General features: G+C 40.6%; 1 protein-coding gene across 1 annotated transcript in view; it reads left to right on the top strand.

Moving 5' to 3' along the window:
• LOC145342123 (connector enhancer of kinase suppressor of ras 2) overlaps nt 1-26003 on the top strand; it is a 711051-nt gene that overhangs the window by 613780 nt on the left and 71268 nt on the right. The window lies entirely within an intron of this gene.

The raw sequence follows: 26003 nt of genomic DNA, 5'->3' as shown, positions 1-26003 counted from the left end.
CAGGTAATTAGCAAAAGAAGTAGAAACAACATAAGGAATATCTTTTAGAGCAGTTATTGTGATTTAGAATGTCAGAAAGGGTGGTGGAAGTGGCTTCAACAGTAACATTCTGAAGAAAGTTGGATGAATACTTAAAGGAGAAAAAAAATTACTGAGCTCTAGCAAAAGAAAAGGAGAACAGGATTAATTGGGAAGCTCTACCAAAATGTCAGAAAATGATAATGAGCTGAAGGGCATCTATCAGTGCTACCTAATTCTATGATTCCAATGTGGCACTGCTGCTTCTTTGGTATAACCTTCAATATATTTGATCTTCAGGTGTGAGACTGAGAGTTAAAGTCCCTATATGCTGCACAGTTACTCAACAATCCATCAAGTGCTATGCATTTATCTATTACTACTGCACATAACCTGATGGTTAAATGAGGTTTACTGTCAGTCTAGTCCACAAGCAAAGAACTGGCACAAGAGGAAATTAATGGATGTAAGCTAAGTCAGATATGATTAATCAGGCAGAATTAGCAGCTAGAATTCACTTGTGTCAGTTCCTGGAGCCCAAAACAATGTCAACATTTGTTTTTCCTGTGGCCTGCTTGCTGCCTCTTCTACTCATCGCCAACTGTTCTATTCGCTCACCAACCCTCCCTTTTGCTTCTTCCTTCCCCCAACCATGGCTTCCTTTCATGGCCTCTTCTGCCCTCCACTTCTCTGCCGTTCACTGCTTCCTCCCTGATGCTCCTGCTCCTTACTCCCCTCCCAAACTGACCCACTCACAACCCTCCCAGTGAGGGTTTGGAAAAAAGCAGTGGCAAGCAGTGATAAGAGGGAGATCAGGGGCAGTAGACCAGCGAGAAGGAAAGTTATGTTGACTATATCATTAAGGTTAAGCATATACAGTGAATGGTATTGATTAATTAAGTAACTTAAGCACAAATAAAGAGAGACTTGTAGGTGTTGGAGGCAGATATGCGTAATATTGTAATTTGTAAGTAAATCTACTGTAAGTAAAAGATTAGTACCTGACTTCCTACTTCACCGTCTGCCTTCAGATTGAATTAACAGGTCAAGGAGAGAGGGAGTGAAGGAGGATGGGAGGCTTGCAAGTCAGGGGAGTTGGGACGAGAGGTAGCATGTTGGAGATTCAGGGAGAGAAGCCGTAATGAATAGCAGGTAGATTCAAAAAGGTAAATTGTTAAAAGCTAGTCAGTTAAGAGTTAGCAAGTTATTAAGTGTTACTAAGTTATGAAGTGTTTGTAAGAGGATTTTTGGGCCCAGTTACTGCCATTGATCTAATCATTCTGCCGCAGCTGATCTTGTAGAATTGCTAAAGAATGATTGATCTAAAGACATTCGATACATTAAAAACACAAGGGCATTTCCAGGGAGTATGTGATAAGTTTTGGGTTGCTAGCACAGATCTCCAAATAATAATGCAAAGGTGAAGTTATCTCAGGGACATTTTAAACTGTGCATACTTCCAAATACCTGTACAACTTCTTCCCAATTCACTTTTTGTATACAATTGCAGGGATTCTCTGGCTGGCCTCTCCATGGCATTTTTCTTAGCGGCGGGAAGCAACATACCATTGACCAAAGGCAGATCTTCTGGTCCTGCCACTATCAATGGGATTTCCCATTGAAGCCACCCCACGCCACCAGGAAACATGCAGTACGGGTGCGCTGTCGGCAGGACCAGAATATCCCACCACGATGATCAGCCAGAAGGTCGCACCTACTGTGAGAGACAGTTTACTTTAAAAGTAGTGAACTGGTGCATTACTTTATAATTTTGATTTTTCTAAATCCAAAAAAACTGCATGTAGAATGAATGCCCCAAGAACTATCTCATTAGTCATTGCCCCTCCTGGGATTCCATTCTCTTTTCACCACAACACTCTCATCTTCAGTTCCCAGATGTTTTCTCCCCCTTCAGTGAATTTACAGGGAATTTACAGGGACATTGTGCCTCCCTGATTTTCAGCATCCAGTTAAGAACCAGCCCCTCTCCAAATTCACAGGTACAGTTTTCCTCTGCTTAATTATGTTTATTAATGTGAAGCAATGATTGAGCTGTTTTTCTCACACTTCGTAGCAGTTTTAAATAAAGAAAATACTTCAGTCAGCTGAAAAGAATATAAGTTCCCTTTTCCACATTTTTCATCCTTCCAAAATGCTGGATGGAAAAAAGTAGAGGGAATATGAACTTTTAATTTATTGGATAAATTTTAATTTAATTTAAGTGATGAAGCAAAAACCTAATCGTGGGTTTTTTGCCTCAATGTTTGTGTACACAGTGCAGAGTGGGAGTACTGTAACGAAGCTTTACTCAAACTCTCTGGAGGCATTGCACTCTTAACTCCCTTGGCCCTATCCTTCAGCAACGTCATACAAAGAAATGTCATGAAGTTTCATATACATGCTGATAAGACCCAAGTCTGTCTCCAGGCCATCTCTCTCGACCCCTTCACTCTCTCAGTATTATTAGTCTGATTGTCCAACATTTAACCCAAAACTAGCGCCTTCAGCCCCCTACTACAAATTCCAATCATTTGCCACCTTCCTGATCCATGTCTGGCTACCTTTGCTTTTTGAAAGAAAAATCTAACAGTTGCTGCCAAGTTGGTAAATGATTGTCAGTGATATAGGAACATAGGGAATAAGAAACCAGAGTGGACCAATCAGCCCATATATTCTCTCAGAAATCCTGAGTGAGTTTGAATAATAGTTCATTCATCCTCTATTTTAATGCATTTTTAATTCAATTATTTTTGATAACTAACACCTTACGAATATGGTAAAGGGATGTCACATGAGTATGTTAAATGTTCAGTATATATATCACTTCCAAATCTTTCAGATGTTCTGTATCAATGAGGGAAATTCTTCAAAGCACCATAGCTGGAACCAACTAGCAATATCACTGATGGATTATAAATTATACTTCTTCAGTGATAACGGTGATATCAAAACAAACTGAACTACGAAAGTTCATCCTGGTTACCGAGCAAAATTCCTTATAACATCCAGTTCACTCATTGCAGATTATAAGAAATTATAAGCAAACAACGTTTGTATGACAGTTGTGCATCTAATACTTAAATGAAAGCTTTACCAATCTAAACTGGCAATTTAAAACCACATTTAAAATAATGAATAACATGATAGTCATTCAGTTCCTGATATCAGCAACAGTAATCTCTAACTTTTTACATTGCTTGTAGATTAATCTCAAATAGAATGCAAGAAGGTTCAGTTTTGATGCTTGTTTGAGTTTCACAAAGAGTAAAATATGAATCTGCCTTGCTGAGATTGAGCTGTTTAATTATTTTCTTAAAAATCCAAATGTGATGGTTCTGATTTATGTAAAATGAGCAGTAAGTCACCATCTCACACAGATGATTTATTTTCTTGCCATTTCCAAAGATTGTAATTGAATTTAAAATACCTCATAAAGCAACTATTCCATCTGTGAAGATGCAACATAATCAAATGCAAGTTTTCAAAGTGCCTGGGTAGGATAACAAGTTCAGGAGAATTGGCAGAAACAATTTGTCCTGATATGACGAAAAGGTTTGCAATGTTTTTGCTGACATTTCTGATTTGGTGCGGTTTATCCCTTGTAGTAAGTGATATTGCTCGAACCAAAAACAAAAGACTTGTATTTATATCATACCTTGCATGACTTCAGAATGTCCCAAAACGTTTTGTTTTTAACATCTCATCTGAAAAATGACACCTGAAAGGGCAACACATCTTCAGTACTACATTGGAGTGCTAGACTGGATTATCATTAAAGATGCTGTTTTAATGGTGATCTGCTAGGACTCTTTAGATAGCTGGGTGTGAAACAATGAATGGTACACCATCTAGAGGAGATGATGTCCCAAGGTTTGTGTTCCAGCAGATCTAAAACATTGGTCTTGTTGAATTGGGAAATAAACAGTGTAGAGAGGAATTCTCCCATCCCGTCCACATGGGAACTGTAGCAGGTGGAGGGTGGATCACACAAAGCTGCATTGACCTTGGGTGGATTTGGGGCGAGTGTGGCTAGAGAATCCCACGTGTGATATCTGCATGGCACCTACTTGTCCAATTCATTTCTCATGTGCCCTTTGCACCCAATTGTAGAATGCCAAAAATCTTATGAGGAGCAAACAAACCCTGTAGCCAATGAACCTTACCCAAACATTTATCACTTGAAGTGGAAAACAGCCCACATACAAAATGTTGTCAAAATTAAGGAGTTATCTGGTGTGTCACTCCACATGAATGTGGAAGGAGTGAAGAAAGAGGCTGAAAAAAAGGGTTAGTCGGTGCTGAGTGGAGGCATGAGACTCTCATGACAGACCCTGTTAGATTATGTCATGCATCCAACCACCTGAAGGCCAGGCATAAGGCATGAGCAAATGCAGCAGTCAATCGTCTTTTGGCAGAACATAAGAAAGACTTGGTTTGCTACAGTTGTGGACCCTACTAAACTGAGCAGTGCAGTGAAGCATGTGATTTCTTTGGCCAATCATTGAACAGCATGCATCATCAGTAGGAGAGAGTCACTGTATGCTCAAAGACACTAAGCCCAATTGCAACATGTCTGAGCAATGCTACCATGAATGATACTTGAGCCTTGAGCTCTACACAACATGCTGGAACATCAGTTGACTTCAGCAAGTATGCACAACCTTGGAGCCATGAATGAGGGATACAGAGATCTTCACGCAGCGTAATCCACAACATTCAACCAGAGCCATCCCAACATAAGAACTCCCGTCTTCAGTCAATTTCAGGTAAATCATAGGCAAAACCTTGAGAAACAAACAAGCTTCTAGTATACTGCTGGTATACAATTCCTGATATATAAATGACTAATGGGATCACAAAGAACTCAGCACCAAATCTTTTAAAAAGATTAGTTTTGGGAAGATCTTGGACAATACCACCAAGACAAGATTTGTTGCCCATCCCATTCCTTGCTGGGGATGGAGACAGGATTTACAACAATCCAAAGGCTTTTTCCTGGCACTTGCCCAAATACTACAACATTTCCCTTTGTCAAAGCTTTGACAAAGGGTCATCTGGTCTTGAAACATCAACTCTTTTGTCTCCTTACAGATGTTGCGAGACCTGCTGAGATTTTCTCTTTCGGTTTCAGATTTCAGCATCCACAGTAATTTGCTTTTACTATAACATTTATTGATTTCAACTTCACAACTTGCCATTGTAGGATAACTATTGAGCTGCCATATCCTATAATCTCTATAGAAACCTCTTTTCCACCTGTTGTATACTAGCACCTCTCAGGAAACTAGCATGATGCATTCGGTGTCCTAATACTTCAGGAAATCTCTGTACTGGTGACTGTACAATTATGAAGGCTTTGTGAAAAAATACTATGTTCTGGTAGCCTAACTGGCACCCAAACAAAGCAACTTGTTTCATGAATGTAGTTCATGTTATGGACTCATCACTGTTAACATACTGTGGCCAAACAGTGGTACTGGCCAAACTATGGTACTGCCAAAGACAAGGAGACATCTAATGCTGTCCCAACGTTTAGAAAGGGAGAAAGGGTTCAATTAAGTAATTATGCGTTAGGCTGTTCAGTTTTCTGAGGAAATAGCAAGCAGCATCAATGAGGGTGATGTATTTGATGTAATCTAAATGGATTACAACAAGGCATTTGATAAGTCCCACATGGCATTCTGGTCAAGCAAGTAAAAGCCCAAATGATCTGAGGCAAAGTGGCAAATTGGATCCAAGATTGTCCCACAGACAGAAAGCAAAAAGTAATGGTCATTTTTTTTTGTTGACTGAAGCCTGATTCTAGTGGGGTTCCAGAAGATGCAGCATTGGGTCCCTTGCTTTTTACAGTATATAGCTGTAATTTGGACTTGAATGTAGGGGTATGATTAAGAAGTTTGCAGATGATATAAAATTTAGCCGTGTGATTGATAATCATGAAGAAAGCTGTTGAAGATATAACAGACTACTCATGTTAGTGGAATATTTGTAAATGGACTTCAATGCAGATAAGCGGGAAAGACTAACAAAACAAGGGAGTACACAATAAATGTTACAATACTGAGACATATGTAAGAATAGCAGGTCTTTGGAGTTCATGTTCACGGATCACTGAAGATGGCTAAACAAGTAAGTAGAGTGATCAGGTGACAAGGTGGTTAGGATGACACATTCCATTTATTCTTATATCAACCAAGTCATAAAATGTTAATTATAACGAATGAATGGGTAGGCTTGGATTGTTTTCTTTTGAAGGAAAGGAAGCTGAGGTGAGACCTAATTGAAATCTATAAAGTCATGAGGGGCACAATTCCATTTGATTCAAGGTCCTTTAACCAGGAGAGCACAGATATAGGGCAAGACATGGGGTGGGGGGATCTTATTTTCTCATCCTGCCAGTTGATGGATGGGATGAGCCAGTGAGATAGGCACAAAATCAGGTTTGCGCCCGATTTCTTGCCTATTGTGATCTTACTGGGCCCAGATATCCAGTGAGATCAGCTTCATGCCCAAAAAAGAGCACGGGGCTGATTATAATATTTAAATTTATGCAGGGGCCAGTATCAGCCAGGCACTTCGCAGTGCCTACCGAGCAATGCCAAGATGGCAGGGCCTGAGGGTTGGGGACTACTGGGGGGACAGAACCTAAGCTGACGCAGTTGAAGGGATGCTGTGCACTCTGAAACTGGGATCGAACGGTGAGAGGGAGGGGTGGTCATAATGTGGAGATGCCAGCATTGGACTGGGGTGAACACAGTAAGAAGTCTCACAACACCAGGTTAAAGTCCGACAGGATTATTTGGCATTTACTTTCAAATAAACCTGTTGGACTTTAACCTGGTGTTGTGAGACTTCTTACCATAAAACCAGTCAGGGTCTGAAAATTATAGAATCATAAAATTCCTTCAGTGCAGAAGGAGGTCATTTAGCCCATGAGGTCTGTACTGACAAAAATCCCACTCAGGCCCTATCCCCGTAACCTTGCTGATCCCCCTGACACCCTGTCAATTTAACATGGCCAGTCAACCTAACTCATGCATCTTTTGGACTGTGGGAGGAAACCAGAGTACCAGGAGGAAATCCACGCAGACATGGGGAAAACATGCAAACTCCACATAGACAGTCAATTCCAAGGCCGGAGTCAAACCCGGATCCCTGGCGCTGTGGGGCAACAATGCTAACCAGTATGCCACCATCCTGTCTTAAATGGTTGAGAAGATTGTATTGCAGGATTACCCTGCATCCATTGCTTCCAAGACAATCAGCAAACATGCATGCAAACCTCATGCCTGCCTGCTAATTTAAGTATTTGTAACTTTGCAGCCATTGTTAAGCATACTGCCAAGTTACCTTCTGCTGAGCAAGGAGCACAAAATCTTGACAGGTGAATATGAGTTTTAGCCAGACTGCATCTCTTAATGAGACAATGCATTGTGGCTGCAGCAGGTACTAGAAGTTGTTCTCGAAGTGATTTTGAAAAGGGACATAGTAATGGCATGATTTGGCATAGTGTAAACTCTGACATAATTTCTTGTTATGGAACAAGAGGTGGAGAGGAGAGATGATATCTTCTGCCCAATAAAGACCCACCAGTCAAACTTTGCAAAGGCAGTACAACCAGATAGCCTAGGGGTCAATGCCAGATGTCCAGCTCCATGGACCTGGATGCACTGTCACAAAAAGATCAATGACCTTACACAAATGGTCACAGTCAATTAAATATATCATCACCATTAGCCCTACAAGCTGCTTAATGTGCCATATCCCTATCCTTCATCTACCAACAATCTCTTGTCAATCATGACTCATTGCAAATATTCATAACTTCACCGCATCCTCATACACTTAGCACTGTTGCAACCTCACACCCAAATCTCACAGCTTGCATACATTGCGTGTTATTTCACCATGACAACAACAGTACCTAAACAGATAGCACCACACTTACTGATACACTTGCCTGTCCCTTGAAGGACATTGTGGAACATAACTGCATGTAATCACAACCAGCTGACGGGGATAGGCATGATTGCATGTCCTCACCTTGATGGAGAAAGTTACGCTTATTGTCATTGAGTGGCCAAGGCTGGTGAGGTTGAAGCCATTGACGATGATAACATCCTTTCACCCTTCGTCTTACATCCCACTTACTCATCCCGTAACTTGGGTGGAATGTGCTATGGAAGAACACTGGTAAATATGCACAGTGAAATTCTTGGTTCATTGGCAGGCCTTCTAGAAAGTTTTGAAGTCAATGCCAAGGAACATGGAGAAGCCTCCCCTCCTGCACAATGTCTCTAGCCATATTTTAACCTGATTTCTACTCACTAGCATGTGACACTGGTAATAATCAAGAGATCCCCAAAATCTGACTGCAGGACTTCTTTTATTCCAAAGCCATGTTTTTCTTTCCAAAGACATTGATTCCCATATTGACCACAACTCCTGGCTCTTCCCCTTCCCCTGTCAAAATATTTTGTAGTCTTTCAGTAAAATCTTTTGGCCTGACATCAGGAAAGCAGCACATCATGTGAGATCTATGTTGATGATTGCAGTAAGATCTGTGCATTCCTGTGACAGTCAAAGCCCTTATCATTACTGCACTTTACTGTGTCCTTTCTGAAATGTGCCATGGATACTCTTTGATTATACTTCCCCACGAGGTGTCATTATCTATGCCAATCTTCAGCACTCAAAACCACTTTAAGAGTGCCATACTTTCAGAGGATTCCCATCCTACCAGATGCCACCCACTTACTATTCTCCTGAGCTCTCAGTGACTACAGGATGACCACTTCCCTCAAAGCCTGCGTGCACCAAATTCCCACAATCCTGTGAACCCTACACCAAACCACCATCCACATAGATTTCCATTGTGAATCGTTCCATTTGGTAGATACTGTTAACCCGGATCTCATACTTTGGAAATGTGTGTATTTAGCGGAAATATATGCAGAAGTATAGTGTTGCAAATTTGACTATCTGAAAACTAGAATTATCCGAAAACCAGACATCTTTATAAGTTGCTATACATCTGTTTGTTATTAAATGAGTGAAATAACTGGACAATTTGGTGAAGTATTGCATTGGCATGGTGGTGCACCATACTGCTTACTGAGTTTGTGCATCAGTCTATCCCCCATGATTAAAGTGGTCCAAACGGCCCTCAGTCCCACTCAACCCACCTTAGTTTGAGTTGGGCAGATCAGGCTATGGGTGGGATTCCCCTGCCCTCTCACCCATGGTATGTTTGTGGTAGTGAAGGTAGCCCACAATTGGCCAGAGGTGGGATCTTCCAGTCCAGCCACTGACAATGGATTTCCTGCACCTACCCTTCTAGTCCTGTTAGAATTTTATACTTTTCTGTGAGGACTCCCTTCACTCTTCTAAACTCCAACTAATATAACCCCAACGAACCCAATCTCACCTCATACGTCAGTCCTGCCATCCCAGAAATCATTCTGGTAAACCTTAGCACTCCCTTTCGAGCAAGAACACCCTCCCTCAGGTGTGACCAAAACTTGACACAGTATTCCAAGTGTGGCCTCTCCAAGGCCTATATAACAGCAGCAAGATATCCCTACTCCTGTACTCGAATCTTCTCGCTGTGAAGGCCAACGTACCATTTGCCTTCTTTACTGCCTGCTGCACCTGCATGCTTACCTTCAGCAACTGGTGTGCAAGGACACAGTCTCGCTGCACATTCTTCTCTCTCAATCTATAGTCATTCAGATAATAATCTGCCTTCCTGATTTGTAACCAAAGTAGATAACCTCACATTTATCCACAGCACACTGCATCTGTCATGCATTTGTCCACTCACTCAACTTGTCCAAATCATACTGAAGCATCTCTGCATCCTTCTCATAGCTCACCCTTCTAGCCAGCTTTGTATCATCTGCAAATTTGGAGATATTACATTTAATTCCTTCATCTATATCATTAATATATATTGTGAATAACTAGGGTTCCAGCATGGATTCCAGCAGTACCCCACTAATCACTGCCTGCCACTCGGAAAAAGATCCATTTATCCCACTCTTCGTCTCCTGTCGGTCAACCAGTTTTCTATCCACCTTGATATATTGCTTCCAATCCTGTGCACTTAATTTTTGGTTTAGTTTATTTATTAGTGTCACAAGTAGGCTTACATTACCACTGCAACAAAGTTACTGTGAAAATCCCCTAGTCACCACACTCCAACACCTGATCAGGTACACTGAGAGAAAATTTTTCAGCATGAGCCAATGCACCTAACCAGCACGTCTTCCGCACTGAGACAGGAAACTGGAGCACCCGGAGGAAACCCATGTAGACATGGAGAGAACATGCAAACTCCACACAGACAGTGACCCAAGCCAGGAATTGAACCTGGGTCCCTTGCGCTGTGAGGTAGCTGTGCTAACCACTGTGCCACAACACACTAATCTCTCGTGGGGCTTTGTTGAAAGCTGTCTGAAAGTCCAACAAAACCATATCTACTGTCTCCTCCTTATCAATTCTACTAGTTACATCCTTGAAGAATTCCAGTAGATTTGTCAAGCATGATGTCCCTTTCATAAATACATGTTGACTCTTTCCAATCCTAGCACTGTTTTCCAAATGCTTTGCTATTAAATCTTTAATAAATGGACTTTAACATTTTCCCCATTACTGATATCAGGCTGACTGGCCTGTAATTGTCTATTTTTTCCCTACTTCCCTTTTAAATAATGGGGTTACATTACCTACCCTCAAATCTGTAGGAACTGTTCCAAAGTCCATAGAATCTTGGAAGATGACCACTTTTTAAGCTTCTCATTTTGACTGTAAAAATGTTTTCAACTCAGTATGTGTGTCCTAGCAACCTAAGAGTGCTATAAAAATACAGCATTTACTCAGTAAGTCAGTTAGGTGGTCTTGTGGTGCAGGGAATAGCATTCCTGCCTTCAAGCCAGAAGCTCTGGGTTCAGGTGGCATTCCATGACTTAATGGCCAAGGTACTTGCGTTCACAGTGTGGCCAAACAGATGGGCTCAACTTGTAAATTCTTACAACATACAGCAATAGCAAGCAATAAGCGTGAGAGAGATTCCTGGTGAATCATGTTATGGAAAGAAATTGGAGCCTTTACCTTCAGTATCCATAGCTCCAGGCAGCAGTATGCATGTGAAGGTGTATGTTGCTATAGCAACGTGGTCTTCTGTGTGGAAGACTGGATGATGTGGATGTGCCGGCGTTGGACTGGGGTAAACACAGTAAAAAGTCTGACAACACCAGGTTTTAGTCCAACCGATTTATTTGATAGTAAACGCACAAGCTTTCGGGTTAGTCCCTTCGTCAGACTAACCCGAAAGCTTGTGCGTTTACTATCAAATAAATCGGTTGGACTAAAACCTGGTGTTGTCAGACTTTTTACTGTGAAGACTGGATGGCCAGTTTGTGTTCAATCAGGTGAAGTGTTTAATTTTGTAATCTGAGAATAAGTGCATTTGAGAGAGGTGTGAACAAAAATACCTCACTCTGCTACGGTACCCATGTCAAAAGTAGTTTATGAATCTGTAGATTACAAGCTAATACTTGACTGAACATTAAAAACAATGTGAAATCAGTTAATTATCTCACAGAAATTCAAATTATCGCTAGTCTTTGCATCTACAAGAAGTGGGATGTGGCAAAACTAGAGTGCACGTTACACTGGATCTACAACATTGTCATAAAGAGGTTTTGCATTCACTTACTGTATACAGTGTAGATGTAGCGTAGCTTGATGACAGAATGAAGTAGAGTGAAACTCCCTGGAGGACTCTGCTTTGTCTCAGAGTCAGTTCAGACCTTCAAATCTAATTTAGTCTCCAGGTTTTGCAGTAGCTGTTCATTCTGAAAAATACTTGGCAGCTGAGATGGTGGAAAAGGTTTTTAAGAACCAGAGCATGAGTACCAAGATGGAGAAAAACAACAGGAAGTTGCAAAGGGAATGAATCACTGAGCTGGGTGGTCAGACAGGAGTCAGAATCATTGTGCTTCTAAATTTCCTTAATTGGCCTGCATTTTATTGACGTGATTTGGTCTCCCCATCAGCAGATCACATGACCTGGAAATTAGAGGCTAAAGAGAGAATAGAAAACTGGTAAATATGGAGTTGCACATTTTTAAAAATGTGATTGGAATATCATCAGAAACAGAGATCTTCCTGTAAACCAGAAAGATCTGTCAAAGTTGGTATTGATAAAACTTGCAGTGGACCTTGATAGAACAGAATGGAGCAATGGATGGAAATTCTTTGCTAAAGTGCTTAAGAATAGAATTTGAGGGAATATTGAACCTAATAGAACTTTAGGAGAGATGTCATGGTGGAATATATATGGAATGTAAGATTAATTTGTTTTTGAGCTGGAGTGTTTTAATACATAGCTCTCCCGTCTCTGAACCAGAGGGCCCTGGGTTCAAGACCCACCCCAGTCTTGTTAGCCACAAAAGGATAGGGACCTAATAAGTGATAGTTGATACAAAGGCTGATTAACCAGAGTGGCATTGAACCAATGTAATATGAAAGCGATAGAAACTATGGAAGGAAGTCTCATTTATTTGAACTAGAATGAAGGAGATATTTATTTCAATAATATCGTATTTTAAGAAACTCTCATTATGACTTAGAGCTATGGCCACATATGACATTGGACTGGGATGCTTCAAACTAATCAAAATACTAAGAATAAAAAGAATCTTTGTGTACATTGTGAACTGGAAAGAATTTCCCAGTTCTCTATTGGCCTTTGGTTTCAGTAAATTTTATTTATGGCCCAGAATTTATAATGGTAATGACAAAAAGACTGTCAGTGTCACCACTATTACCCACTGAAACTTTGGATCCTTTGGAGTCCGCACATCTGCAGAATAACGTAGAAATCGAGAGATTGATGTCAGTGAATCTGCACTTAGAGAATGCGTTGCTCAGATGTCTCGACAGAGTGCAATCTCTAAATACTGAATTAACTGACAAAAACATGCACGTTTATCAGACTCATTGTAAAAACCCTTGAAAAAGTTGGACTTTGTTGAAACAGACGTGATTGGGTTGTAACTGTTGCCAGGTGGCTTCCTTGGCCTTGTAAAGCTAATGTTATGTTTGTAGAATTTTAAAATCCTCCACTATGATAAAGAAATTGACATATCCCTGAAGTAAACTTTTCATAGCTTTATTGATATTTCAGCTTTAAGTTTACTGTAATTATAACGAGTTTACTGTGCTATCTGAACATTTGAATTAAAGGAGATGGAAACTACATGCTGTTAACTTCCTAGTTTTCTGTCCGTGTGAATACTTCAATGTGACTAACTGCTTATTTACTTGCTTGTGACACCATGGCTGCTGGATGTCTGGAGATTCCCTTCCTTGATGCCAGATTGAAACTGTCATTGGGAAAGGGGAAATCCATGGCACAAAGATCACTAGAAATTTGTGGACAGCCTTTTTTGAAGTCAGTTGCGACTGTCATTGCTTTGCTGTTGACCTTCAAATCCAGCCCACTGTATTCTAGATACTTGCTGATTACTCTACGCAACCTATTTTCGGACATTCTATTTGAAATAGATTAAAAGGGTGTGTGGGGTGGGTGAGGTAGAATCAAGCAAGTGGTCCTTGACTCGTCATGATATCCATATAACGAGTAAACCATTCTTGCAAAATATTTGCAGACGATTTGTGGTATATTTTGCAACCATGAAACTGAAATATAGGGCAGAATTTTACCTTCTTTTGGAGGAGTGTGTCAGTGTGTAGGAAAAGCGCCAATGACAGCTTTCTCCGCTGTATTTTGTTTTATTCATTTGTGGGACATAGATGTTGCTGGCTGGCCAGCATTTATTGCCCATGAGAAGGTGGTGGTCAGGTACCTCCTTGAATCGCTGAAGTCCACACTCTGTGGGTTGACCCACAATGCCATTAGGGAGGAAATTCCAGGATTTTGACCCAACAACTGCGAAGGAACAGTGATGTAATTCCAAGTCAGGAAGGTGAGTGGTTTGGAGGGGAACTTGCAGATGTTGGTGTTCCCGTGTATCTGTTGCCCTTATCCTTCTAGATGGAAGTGGTCATGGGTTTGGAATTCTTTAGTGAATTGCTGCAATGCATCTTGTAATTAGTACACACAGCTGCTACTGAGCATCAGTGGTGGAGGGAGTGAATATTTGTGGATGTGATACTAATCAAGTGGGCTGCTTTGTCCTGGATGGTGTCAAGCTTCTTGAGTGTAGTTAGAGCTGCTACCATCCAGGCAAGTAGGGAGTATTCTACCACATTCCTGACTTGTGCCTTATGGATGATGGATAAGTTCTGGGGAGTCAGGAGGTGAGTTACTCGCTGCAGTATTCCTCATGTTTCACTGCTCTTGTAGCTACTGTGTTTTTGTAGTGAGGTCAGTTAAGTTTCTGGTCAAGGTAACCCCAAGGATGTTGACTATGGGGGACACCATTGAATGTCAAGGGGCAGTAGTTAGAGTGTCACTTACTTGTGATGCTCATTACCTGGCATTTGTGTGGTGTAAATGTTACTTATCGCTTGTCATCTCAAGCCTGGGTATTATCCAGATCTTGTTGCATTTGAACATGGACTGCTTTAGTATCTGAGGAGCGATGAGTAGTGCTAAACATTGTGCAATCATCGATAAACATCCCCATTTCAGACCCCATGTTGGAGGGAAGGTCATTGATGAAGCAGCTGAGGACATTACCCTGAAGGACTCCTGCAGAGATATCCTGGGGCTGAGATGACTGAACTTTCCACAGCCACAACTATCTTCCTATGTGCCAGATATGACTCCAACCAGCGGAGAGTTTTCCCTATAATACCCATTGATTCCAGTTTTGCTAGGACACCTTGCTGCCACACTCTGTCAAATGTGGCTTTGATGTCATGGATTGTCACTCTCACCTCACTTCTGGAATTCAGCGCTTTTGTCCATGTTTGAAACAAGGCTGAAAAGAAGTCAGGAGCTGAGTAACCCCAGTGAAATGAGATCAGGGTGAATGGTGGAGCAGGCTCGAAGGACCGAGTGGCCTAGTCCTGATTCTAGTTTCTATGTTTCTGTGAAACAAAAACTGGGCAGGTTGTTGCTAATATTGTTAGGGATATATAGAAAAATACTTCAAGGTGCGGGTCCACTGCGTCATGTTCTGATCGAACTGGCCCCACCATTTTTAAAGGCTGCCCCAGTACACAAATGTTCACTTGGAACATTCCCCACACCCCCCATGCAAATACTCCATCCTCCCTGGCATGGCCTCTGGCACTCTGCCTGGCAGTGCTCATACAGTGCCAAGGGCAGTGCCCATGAAGTGTCAGGAGTTCTGGGCATAACCCTCTCTCCCTCCTGAGCAATGCATTCACCTGAGCTCCTCTGGGAGGTCTGCCTGCCAGATTAACACTGTGGGAAACCAGTTGTAATACACACTGGTCTGCCCTCACACTAATGTGAATGGATTATCTTGCGGGGGGGGGGACAATGAATTTAAGTTTATTTATTAGTGTCACAAGCAGGCTTACTTAACACTGCAATGAAGTTACTGTGAAAATCCCCTCGTCGCCTATTTCTGGCATCTGTTCAGGTACACTGAGGGAGAATTTAGCACAGCCAATGCACCTAACCAGCACGTCTTTCAGACTGTGGGAGGAAACCAGAGCACCTGGAGGAAATCCACACAGACAGGGGGAGACCATGCAGACTCCGCACAGTCACCCAAGTTGGGAATTGAACCCGGGTCTCTGGCGCAATAGTGCTAACCACTGTGCTGTTGTGTCAAGCATAGAGGCTGACGGTGATATTCAAGTATAGTATAATGGTGTTCTTAACACTGAATGTTGGGATTCCATTGAGGTAAAATGAAATTTGGGTTTCCTGTGAGTTTTCCGCTTCTGTCACCAAATAAACTGAGGAGAATGGGAGCAAAAAACCCCGGCTATAGTTTACAGTTTCCAAATACCTCTTAAGTTCAGCAGTATAAATTATTGAACCATACCATCATAAATAAACCAGAATACTTCAGCTGAAATTTAGATTCCAGACATGTCGGACAGAATGATGGTTAATGATATTGGGCATTGAGGTGTTTGTACAGCAATCCTCTGTCTATTATTCCAAGGCTTGGGCACACCACATTTATTTAAAATGGGTTATTAACTCTGTACAATAACAGACAGAGAAATGTCATGAGAAGGCACTAAATTTTAATGCTCTGTAACAACAATAGTAATTTCTTTCCTGCTAAATTTTCAGTTTATGGTAACCCTACCAACATATTCATGAGTGTGCCTCACTAAACTGCAAATATTAAAATGTTGGTCTATGTGTAGCAATTGGTGTAGCAATGTCATCTTCATTCAGATGGGATTCTGCTCTGTGGCTGCTCATTCTGTGTTTTGGTGGAAAAGCAAGATGGATACATGAAAAGGGACAGACACAGTTTGATTTTTTTAATTTTCACTTTTTCAAAACGTTTTTAATGCTGGATTTGCTCACATCACAGCATTTTACTTTGATTTCTCTTTTATAGGATGTCCAGGTAGATCAGGTAAATATAAAGATAGGCAAGCATTGTGTGCAAAAATCATAAGGTATGACTTGAAAAGGTCAGCAGTAAAAGAAAGTCATAAAAAAAACTCATAAAGGAGATCTGCTATCTATCAGAGCTCAGAGAACCACAAGCAACTAATGACAGCCATTATTCATTTTTTATTTATGCTGAGTGTTTGTTTTCAAGACCTCAGATACATTTTTTTTGTTTACGAGTTATATAGATGATTTGGAGTTGGGGAGTAAGCGTGGTGTGTCAAAATTCGCAGGTGACACTAAGGTGAGTGGTAGAGCAAAATCTGCAGAGGACGTTGGAAGTCTGAGTGGGCAAGGGTCTGATAGATGGAGTACAATGTTGGTAAGCGCGAGGTCATCCATTTTGGGCGGAATAACATCAAAATGGACTATTGTTTAAATAGTAAAAAATTGCAGCATGATGCTGTGCAGAGGGACCTGGGTGTTCTTGTGCATGAATCGCAAAAAGTTGATTTGCATGTGCAGCAGGTAATTAAGAAGGCAAATGGAATTTTGTCCTTCATTGCTAGAGGGATGGAATTTAAAAACAGTGAGGTTATGTGCAGCTGCATAAGGTGCTGGTGCGGCCACTGGAGTATTGTGTACAATTTTGGTCTACTTACTTGAGAAAGGATATACTGGCATTGAAGGGGGTACAGAGGAGATTCACTAAGTTGATTCCGGAGTTGAGAGGATTGGCTTCTGAGGAGAGATTGAGTAGACTGGGAATGTACTCATTGGAATTCAGAAGAATGAGGGGAGATCTTATCGAAGCTAAAAAGAAGCAGGAGAGTTGTTTCCACTGGCAGGTGAAACTCGAACTATGGAACATGGCCTCAAAATAAGGGGGAGCAGGGAGGAGGAACTTTTTCATCCAAAGGGTTATCAATCTGTGGAATTCTCTGCCCAGTGAAGCAGTTGAGACTATCTCATTAAATATTTTTAAGGCAAGGGTAGAAACATTTTTGGATAGTAAAGGAACTAAAGGTTATGGTGAGCAGTTGGTTAAGTGGAGCTGAGTCCACAAAAAGATCAGCCATGATCTTATTGAACAGTGGAGCAGGCTCAGAGGGCAGATGGCCTACTCCTGCTCCTAGTTCTTATGTTATAATTATTTCATAGTTGGAGTGATACAAATAAAAAATATATAAGACATGTCAGGGAGCGCACTAGAGGCAAGTAACACGCACCATCAGCAGCAGCCAGTCACATCTGGCGCACTTACTTGACTTTGATTGAGGAGAACTGCATTTCAGGTTCAAAGCCAATTGCAATGCTGTACCTCTGTTGCAATGACACCAATACGAAATTTGCATCATGGTGATTATACTTCCAGTGGCAATAAATGTCATTACCAACTTCAGCTTTCAGATACCCGTCAACCTCAAAGTTAACGTACTGATCTTCTGGAATTTATCATTGCCCATCAAGCAGGTGACTGGCACATTGGCTACAACTGCTTTATCATCCCTGAGTAATGAGTAACAGCATGATGCCAAAGCTGCCCAATATCACCACGGAAATATCGGAAATGTGTCAATCTGGGTCTCAAGTTTCTGCTTCTTTGGCTGCCGTCACCAGTGACACCTCCATTCTGTGTTGTGTTCACTGTGGCTCAGTGGGTAGCATTCTCACATTTGAATCAAAAGCTCAAGATCCATTCTGGAGATTTGAGCATGAAATCTATGCTGACAATCCAGTATGAAGGTAGTATTGCAGTGTCAAAGGTTTTGCATTTCATGTGCGGTGTTAAATTAAGGTTTCATTTGCTTACCCTGGTGGTCCTAGTTGAAAGGGGAGCAGAGGAGTTATTCCTGGTATTCTGATCTCAGCCAAGATCATCCATGCACAGATTATCTGGTCATGCCAGTGTTTTGTATAGAAGCTAGCAGAGGGTAATTTACCACTTTGTTTGCTGCATTACAATAGTAGTTACATTCCAAAAGTATTTAATTGGCTGCAAAGCAGATTGGCATGTCAGAAGTTATGAAAGGTGCTGTATAAGGGCATGTGGACATATGTACGTATGAATTAGAAGCAGGAGTAGGCCACTCAGCCACTTGAGTCTGCTCTACCATTCAATAAGACCCATGGCTGATCTGATTGTAACCTGCCTACCCGCAATAACCTTTCACCCCTTTGTTACTCAAGAATCTATCTTGCTCTGCCTTAAAAATATTCAAGATTCTATTTCCACTGCCATTTGAGGAAGACAGTTCCAGAGATTCATGACCCTCTGCAAGAAAATAATTCTCTTCATCTCTGTCTTCTCTGTCTTCATCTCTGCCTTATTTTTTAACAGCGACCCCTCATTCTAAATTCTCTGACAAGAGGAACATTCTTCCCACATCCACCCTGTCAACACTCCTCAGAATCTTAAAGGTTCTGATCACATAGTTTCTTAATTTTCTAAACTCTAATGGATACTAACCTAACTTCCCCAACCTCTCCTTATAAGATAACCTGCTTACTCCTGGCATTAGACTAGTAAACCTTCTCTGAACTGTTTGTAATGCATTTATATCTTTCTTAAATTAGGAGACCAATATTGTACACAGTACTCCAGATGTGGTCTCACCCATGCCCAGTACAACTTAAGCATAACCTCCCTTCTTTTGTAATCAATTCCCCTTGCAATAAACGATAACATTCTATTAGCTTTCCTAATTACCTACTGTACTATCAACCAACCTTTTGTGATTCATGCACCAGGACATCCAGATCCCTCTGCAACTCAGCTCTGCAAACTGTAACCATTTAGATAATAGTTTTTTTAATTCTTTCTGCCAAAATGGACAACTGCACATTTGCCACATTATGCTCCATTTGCCAGATTTTTGCCTACTCATTTACCTATCTCTATCTCTTTTGTAACCTCCTTATGTTGTCCCCACAATTTACTTTCCTACCTATCTTTGTGTCGTCAGTACATTTAGCAACCATATCTTCAATCCCTTCATCCAGGTTATTTAGATAAATTGTAAATAGTTGAGGCCCCAGCACTGATCCCTAATGCACACCACTTGTCACATCCTGCCAAACAGAAGAAGACCGATTTATACCAACACTCTTGTTTCTTGTTAGTTAGCCAATCTTCTATCCATGTCAATATGTTACCCTTATATCATAAGCTTTTATGTTCCACAATAACCTTTGGCACCTTATCAAATGCCATCTGGAAATCTAAGTACATCCACTGTTCCTCCTTATTCATAGCACATATAATTCCTTTAAAGAACTTCAATAAATTGGTGAAACATGATTTCCCCTTCACAAAGCCATGTTGATTCTGCCTTATTGCATTGAGTTTTTCCATTTGCCTTGCTGTAACATAGAACCATCTTTAATGGCTTCTAACATTTTCCTTCTGACAGATGTTAGACTAATTGCCCTGTGGTTTCCTGATTTCTATCTCCCTCCCTTTTTGAATAAATGCAAGTTTATCGTTCTTTTCAATAACTCACCTGGTGTTCACAAACTCACGAACCATATCCTCTGGAATGTGCATGGTTGGATTTTGCAGGGATTGACAAGTTCTGAATTATTGGCAGTGGTGAAAAGACTGCTCTTGTAATGTTGAGATACCGTTGAACAGTGGTTACAGTACAAGCCAATATCTGCATTAGTCATATAGCTCTGAACCATTGGCAATGGTGATAGTTTGTTCTAGCAATGCTGGTGCATGGTGACTTCTTGCGAGCAATCCTAGCATACCCTCAAATTCAATTTTCTACTCTCATTCTATGCTGAGATATTGTCAAACAGTGATTACATTGTAAGGCAATGTCTGAATTAGTCATATTGTTATGGGAGAGTGAGTGATTGTTCTCCTTTCAGGCCCTTAGTTACAAGGATGTTAAGAACATAAGAACATAAGAAATAGGAGCAGGAGTAGACCATCTAGCCCCTCGAGTCTGCCCCGCCATTCAATAAGTTCATGGCTGATCTGATAGTGGTTCAGTTCCACTTACCCACCTGCTCCCCATAACCTTTAATTCCCTTATTGGTCAGAAATCTGACTTAAACACATTTAACGAGGTAGCCTCCACTGCTTCAATGGGCAGAGAATTCCAAAGATTCACTACCCTCTGGGAGAAGAAATTCCTCCTCAACTCTGTTCTAAATTGACTGTCCCTTATTTTGAAGTTGTGCCCTTTCTTGTTCCTTTTTTGTTTCCTTTCTAAGTGGAAATAATCTCTCTGCCTCTACTCTGTCTAGCCCCTTCATTATCTTATATGTCTCTATGAAATCTTCCCACAGCCTTCTAAAGTCCAATGAGTACTGGCCCAATCTACTGTATCTCTCCTCATAAGCTAACCCCCTGATCTCCGGAATCAAGCGGGTGAACCTTGTCTGTACTCCCTCCAAGGCCAATATATCCTTTTGCAAATAAGGGGACCAAAATTGCACACAGTACTCTAGTTGCGGCCTCACCAGTACCTGTACAAAAGCAAAACCTCCCTGCTTTTATACTCCATCTCCCTCGCAATAAAGGCCAACATTCCATTTGCCTTCTTGATCACCTGCTGCACCTGCAAACTGAGTTTTTGTGATTCATGCACAAGGACCCCCAAGTCCCTTTGCACAGTAGCATTTTGTAATTTTTCACCATTTAAATAATAGTCCATTTTACTATTATTCCTTCCAAAGTGGATAACCTCACACTTGCCAACGTTATGCTCCATCTGCCAGATCCTCGCCCACTCACTTAGCCTATCCAACTCTCTCTGCAGACTTTTCCGTGTCCTCCACGCAATTTGCTTTCCCACTCATCTTTGTGTCACCCTCTAACATGGCTTCGTCCAAAGGAGGGAAAGTCTATTAAGTTCAGAGCTCAGAGAACAGACATAACTGAAGGAGGGCTCCTTCAGATTTTCCCTCCTTTGGCGGAAGCCACTGTTAACATCCTTGTAACTTCGAGCCTAAAAGGAGAAGGGTCAATCACTCTCCCATCACAAAACCTCATGCACACAGCAATGAGAAAGTTGGAAAGTTTTGAATTAGGTAAGAGGTTTGCAACAGAATGGATGCTGGAAAGAATTGTAAGAAAGCCCTGTTATATATTTAAGCAATTGCATGATTGTTATAAGAACAGGTCAAATGATTTAATGATGATGTCATTGGGATGTTTCAGGTGCTCCTGCTTTTAGTTTAATTTTCTAATCCGTACAGCAAAATCTCTTTCAATAGATCTGTTTTTAGTTAGTTAAAATCTCTGTGTGCAAACCATGTATTTTTCTTTTTTGTTTAAAACCCACAACTCCTACCATAGTTAGGGTATTACACAAAGTAAATTGGCAATGAGTTGGTATTATGTTTCATTGAGAAAAGATCCTAAGTAAGAAAATAATCATTGTAGGTCCTCACATTTATAATATTGGAAGACTGGGGAAAATCAACAACAGGACAAAAGTTTAAAGTTCCAGTCAGGTGAAGATCAAATAAGGAAAAAAGCTCTTTGTGTGGTTTTAAAAGAGGTATTTCTTCTGATCGGAGAAGGGTGAGATTCCAGGCAATATCTGGCTTGTTTGAAAGTAAGGGATATATTGCTATACAGCTGGGCCTCTTGAAAAAATACATTCAAGCAGGGAAAGAGTTAATGCATTTTGTACCTTGAAGAAGGGAAAGGGTTAATGAATTTTGTACGTAGAATATATCACAAACATAACCCTTCATCATGGCTGATCTTCCCAGGCTTATATTGCTCCTGGCATTAGTATAATCATGTCTTTCATTCTTTAACTCTCATAAAGACAAATGGTCAGATGTGAATATAGAAGGTCAGGTGCGAATGTTATTTTGCAGACATTGCAAGCCTTGCCTGTTTATGTTAATCACAGAAATAACTTCAGTGACAGAGATGCCGAAGCAGTCGCAGGCATTGTAATTGAAGAAGGAAGATCAAAGATTTTGACTGGAATTGGAAGTTTAAGTCATGCTTGTTACTAAGACTCATGACGTATAAATACCTGCTTGTATTTGTGTTCCATGAGAAGTCTGGCAGTCCTTGTTTGGAATCAGTTCTCCCAAATCTCTAGAATAAAAGCCAGAGCTTTAAGATAAAAACCACTGTATTTTGACTCAGTAACAGTCTCAGAGGTATTATTTTACCTACAACAACATCAAGTAAATAGTCTCCAGGGTAAAAATGGGAGTACTGGGAAGACAGTAAAAATACACTGAGCAATCTTGAGTCACTAGTGCCTGCAAAAGAAATGGTGGGTCAGTTAGGATCCATGGGTCCTCATGAAGAAAATGAGCCATGGAGTCCCTATGCAGAACATTTTCAGTACATTGTACAAGCAAATAAAATTGCAAGCTAGTTGCTTGTACTAGCTTTTCTCAGTACAATAGGAAGTAAGATCTTCAGTTTGCTCTGGAGTTGGTTCATCTTACAAAGCCAGGAACCAAAACTTTCGATGTCTTGACAAAGATCCTTGAAGAGTGTTATTCTCCAAAGCTACTGATGTAAGCAGAATGGTTCTGGTTCCACTGAAGAAATCAAGTGGAATGCAGAAGCATTGCTCAGTTTGTGGAAATCTTAAAAAGGCTGATATGACATTATGACTTTACTGAGTCATTGGAAGATACGCTTCGAGATCATCTAGATTGTGGTCTCCAAAATGAGACTATGCAAAGAAGATTGCTTACTGAACATGCTTTGACTTTAAACACAGCAGTAGAAATTGCAGTGTCTTTGGAACAAGCTGCTAAAGAAGCTTGACAATTTGGTGCAGGAATGAAGATCCACAAATTGGGAACTGCCCATAAGAAGTGAAACCAGAAACAGGCATGTCACAGATGTGCTAAAATAGGCCATTCAGCGTGTGAATGCTTGAGCAACGATAAGCAAGAATTGTGGCAAAATGAGTCACATTGCAAAAGCTTGTTGACTAAGGCCAGCTTCCCCTGAGAAGGACATTCAGAAGAAGAATCTGGGTACCTTTAAGAAAAAGAACAAGTTGCATTCTGCAAAAATAATTCACAATATGGAAGAAAATAATTATGATTGTGAAGAATAAAATGTTAGAAATGAACATCTTACCCATACGGGGTGAGTCTCAGTATCTGGGTGATTCCGAAGTTAAGTGGACAACCCATTAGGATGGAGGTTGATACGGATGCTGCTGTATCTTTAATTCCTGAGATTACATACCAACAAAAGCTGAACCGTCTTTTTTAAAGACTGCTGATGTGGTTTTAAGGACACGCTTGTGTTAGCGCAAGTGGGCAGACACGACCACTACAGACTCAGAGTCAGGTTCAACAGCGGTACAGCTTTATTTTAACTCGATGGAGACATACAAACAGAACTGTCCTGAAAGCACTCTAAAGACCCGCCGCAATGGGCTACAGTTATACTCAAACTTTGACACATTGTATGAGTCAAATGTTAATGTTTTGTTTACAGTATTTGACTCTGACCATTCTGTTTCAATGTTTTCAAGTATTGTAACAATGTTTTTAAGTGTGTGTTAATCGTTTCTGTCTGATGGGTTTATCAATGGTCTAGAATCTCCGGGGTTTGAACAATGGGTGTTTGGCTGATTTTAGGAAGATTGTGAGGCCAGGGAGGCTTCCTTAGTTATGTTAATGTTTAGGTGTCTCCATAGAGGTTTACTTGATTAGAGGTGCTGATTTGATTATATGGGGGTGTACTTTTAATTTAGTTCCTGTAGGTGCCATCCTGTCTGGTTCCCTTTGTGTGCTGGCCCTAGTTAGCATTTTAAAAACATGTCTTTTGCCAGCTTGTCTGGATCTGTACCCTTGTGATCTTTAGTGGGGAGGATCTGAGCGCAGCTTTAATCTGCTTCCATATTGTGTACCTACTTTCAGAAAATTTGTTGTCCGATAACACTTGAAAGAGATTATGCTGTTGGAAGATAACATCTTGGCCAACTTACGGGTGAGTGGGTAAACAGCGGAGTTGCCAGTTCATTGCTTACCATTGTTCCTCATAAACGCCTTTTTCGCTATAAAAGATTGTCTTTTGGAAAAATATCTGCACCAGCCCTATTCCAGCAATGGATGGATCTGATTTTCAGTGGTCTTTCTGGTATATAATATTATCTGGATGGTATTCTAAATACAGGTCCAGTGAACAGGAGCTCTTGAATAATTTAGAAGCAATATTGGAACATCTGCATATCAAGAAAGAAAAATACGACCTTTTCCAGATGTCAGTCCGGTATTTCAGTTGCATTATTGATGGTAAAGGCCTACATAAAGCATCTAGGAACATGGACAGTATTTCAGAAGTGCCTTGTCTGATGAATATGATGCAATTGAGGTCCTTTCCAGATTAATAAATTATTATTGTTCTCAATTTAGTCACATCATTGAAGCATTGCAAAATTCAGTTTGTGTGAAACAGTTATGTGACTGGACAATTGAATGTGAGAAAGCCTACTGGGATGTAAAAGATGCTTTGCAGAAGTCTGAAGTATTGGTTCATTTTAATCTGGAGCTGCTTGCTTCACCTTATGGAGTAGGGGCAGCAGATTCACGTATTATGTCTTCAGGAGAAGAATAACCAATAGCTTTTGCTTTGTGTACTCTGACTAGTGCTGAATCTAACTATGCTCAGTTAGAAAAAGAAACATTGAATATAATTTTTGGCATACAAAGGTTTCATCTTTATTTATATGGTCGTCATTTTACATTATATACTGATCATTGATGTTTAACTACCATTTTTATCATCTCGAAATGATTTCTCAGAATGGTCTCCAGAAGTAGCAACTACTTTTGTCCCTAGTGTTGTGAATACCACTGCGGAAGACTTAGTTGAACTTGAGTTCCCTGATGATTGTGTCTGTGCTACTATATCACATGAGACCGATGCAAAAATTAGTTCCAAGAGAAGAAGTGTCTACTGAAGTTCCAAATCTTACTTCTCATGTCAAGGATGGCCAAATTTCAGAATGTTGTTTATAACCAAAGGGGAATAGACGTCCTCTTAATTGACTTTCTTATTGACTGTTTATAATGATTAATGGTACATTGCACTGCGTCTAGAGTATTAGTGATCCTATGTATAACATTGTAGTAATTTGTTGTTGAGATTATAGAAGCAAAAGGAGAGGTGTATTATATATTTAAGTATTTGAATGATTGCTTTAAGAGCAGGTCACATGCTTTGATGGTGATGTAATTTGGATGTTTCGGAGGCTACTGCTTTTAATTTCATTTTCTATTCTGTACAGGTAAGAGTTTCAAGACTAAATTTTGAATGTACATGTGCAAACCAGACCTTTTTCTTTTTGTTTAAAATCCACAACCCCTAGAATAGTTAGGACATTACAGTCCAGGACTATGAGAGCAGCATGGGTGGAAGTCAGAGTCTGCTGTCACTACAGAGAGACATCAGCAACTTTTACTGCCTACTGGTGGCTCAAAACACTAAAAGGAAAGGGCAGAT

This window comes from Carcharhinus amblyrhynchos, chromosome 4, assembly GCF_965287045.1.
Source record: "Carcharhinus amblyrhynchos chromosome 4, sCarAmb.v2.hapA, whole genome shotgun sequence".
NCBI lineage: Eukaryota > Metazoa > Chordata > Chondrichthyes > Carcharhiniformes > Carcharhinidae > Carcharhinus > Carcharhinus amblyrhynchos.
Note: the sequence above shows the minus strand (reverse complement) of the source record. Positions and strands in the feature narration are given on the sequence as shown.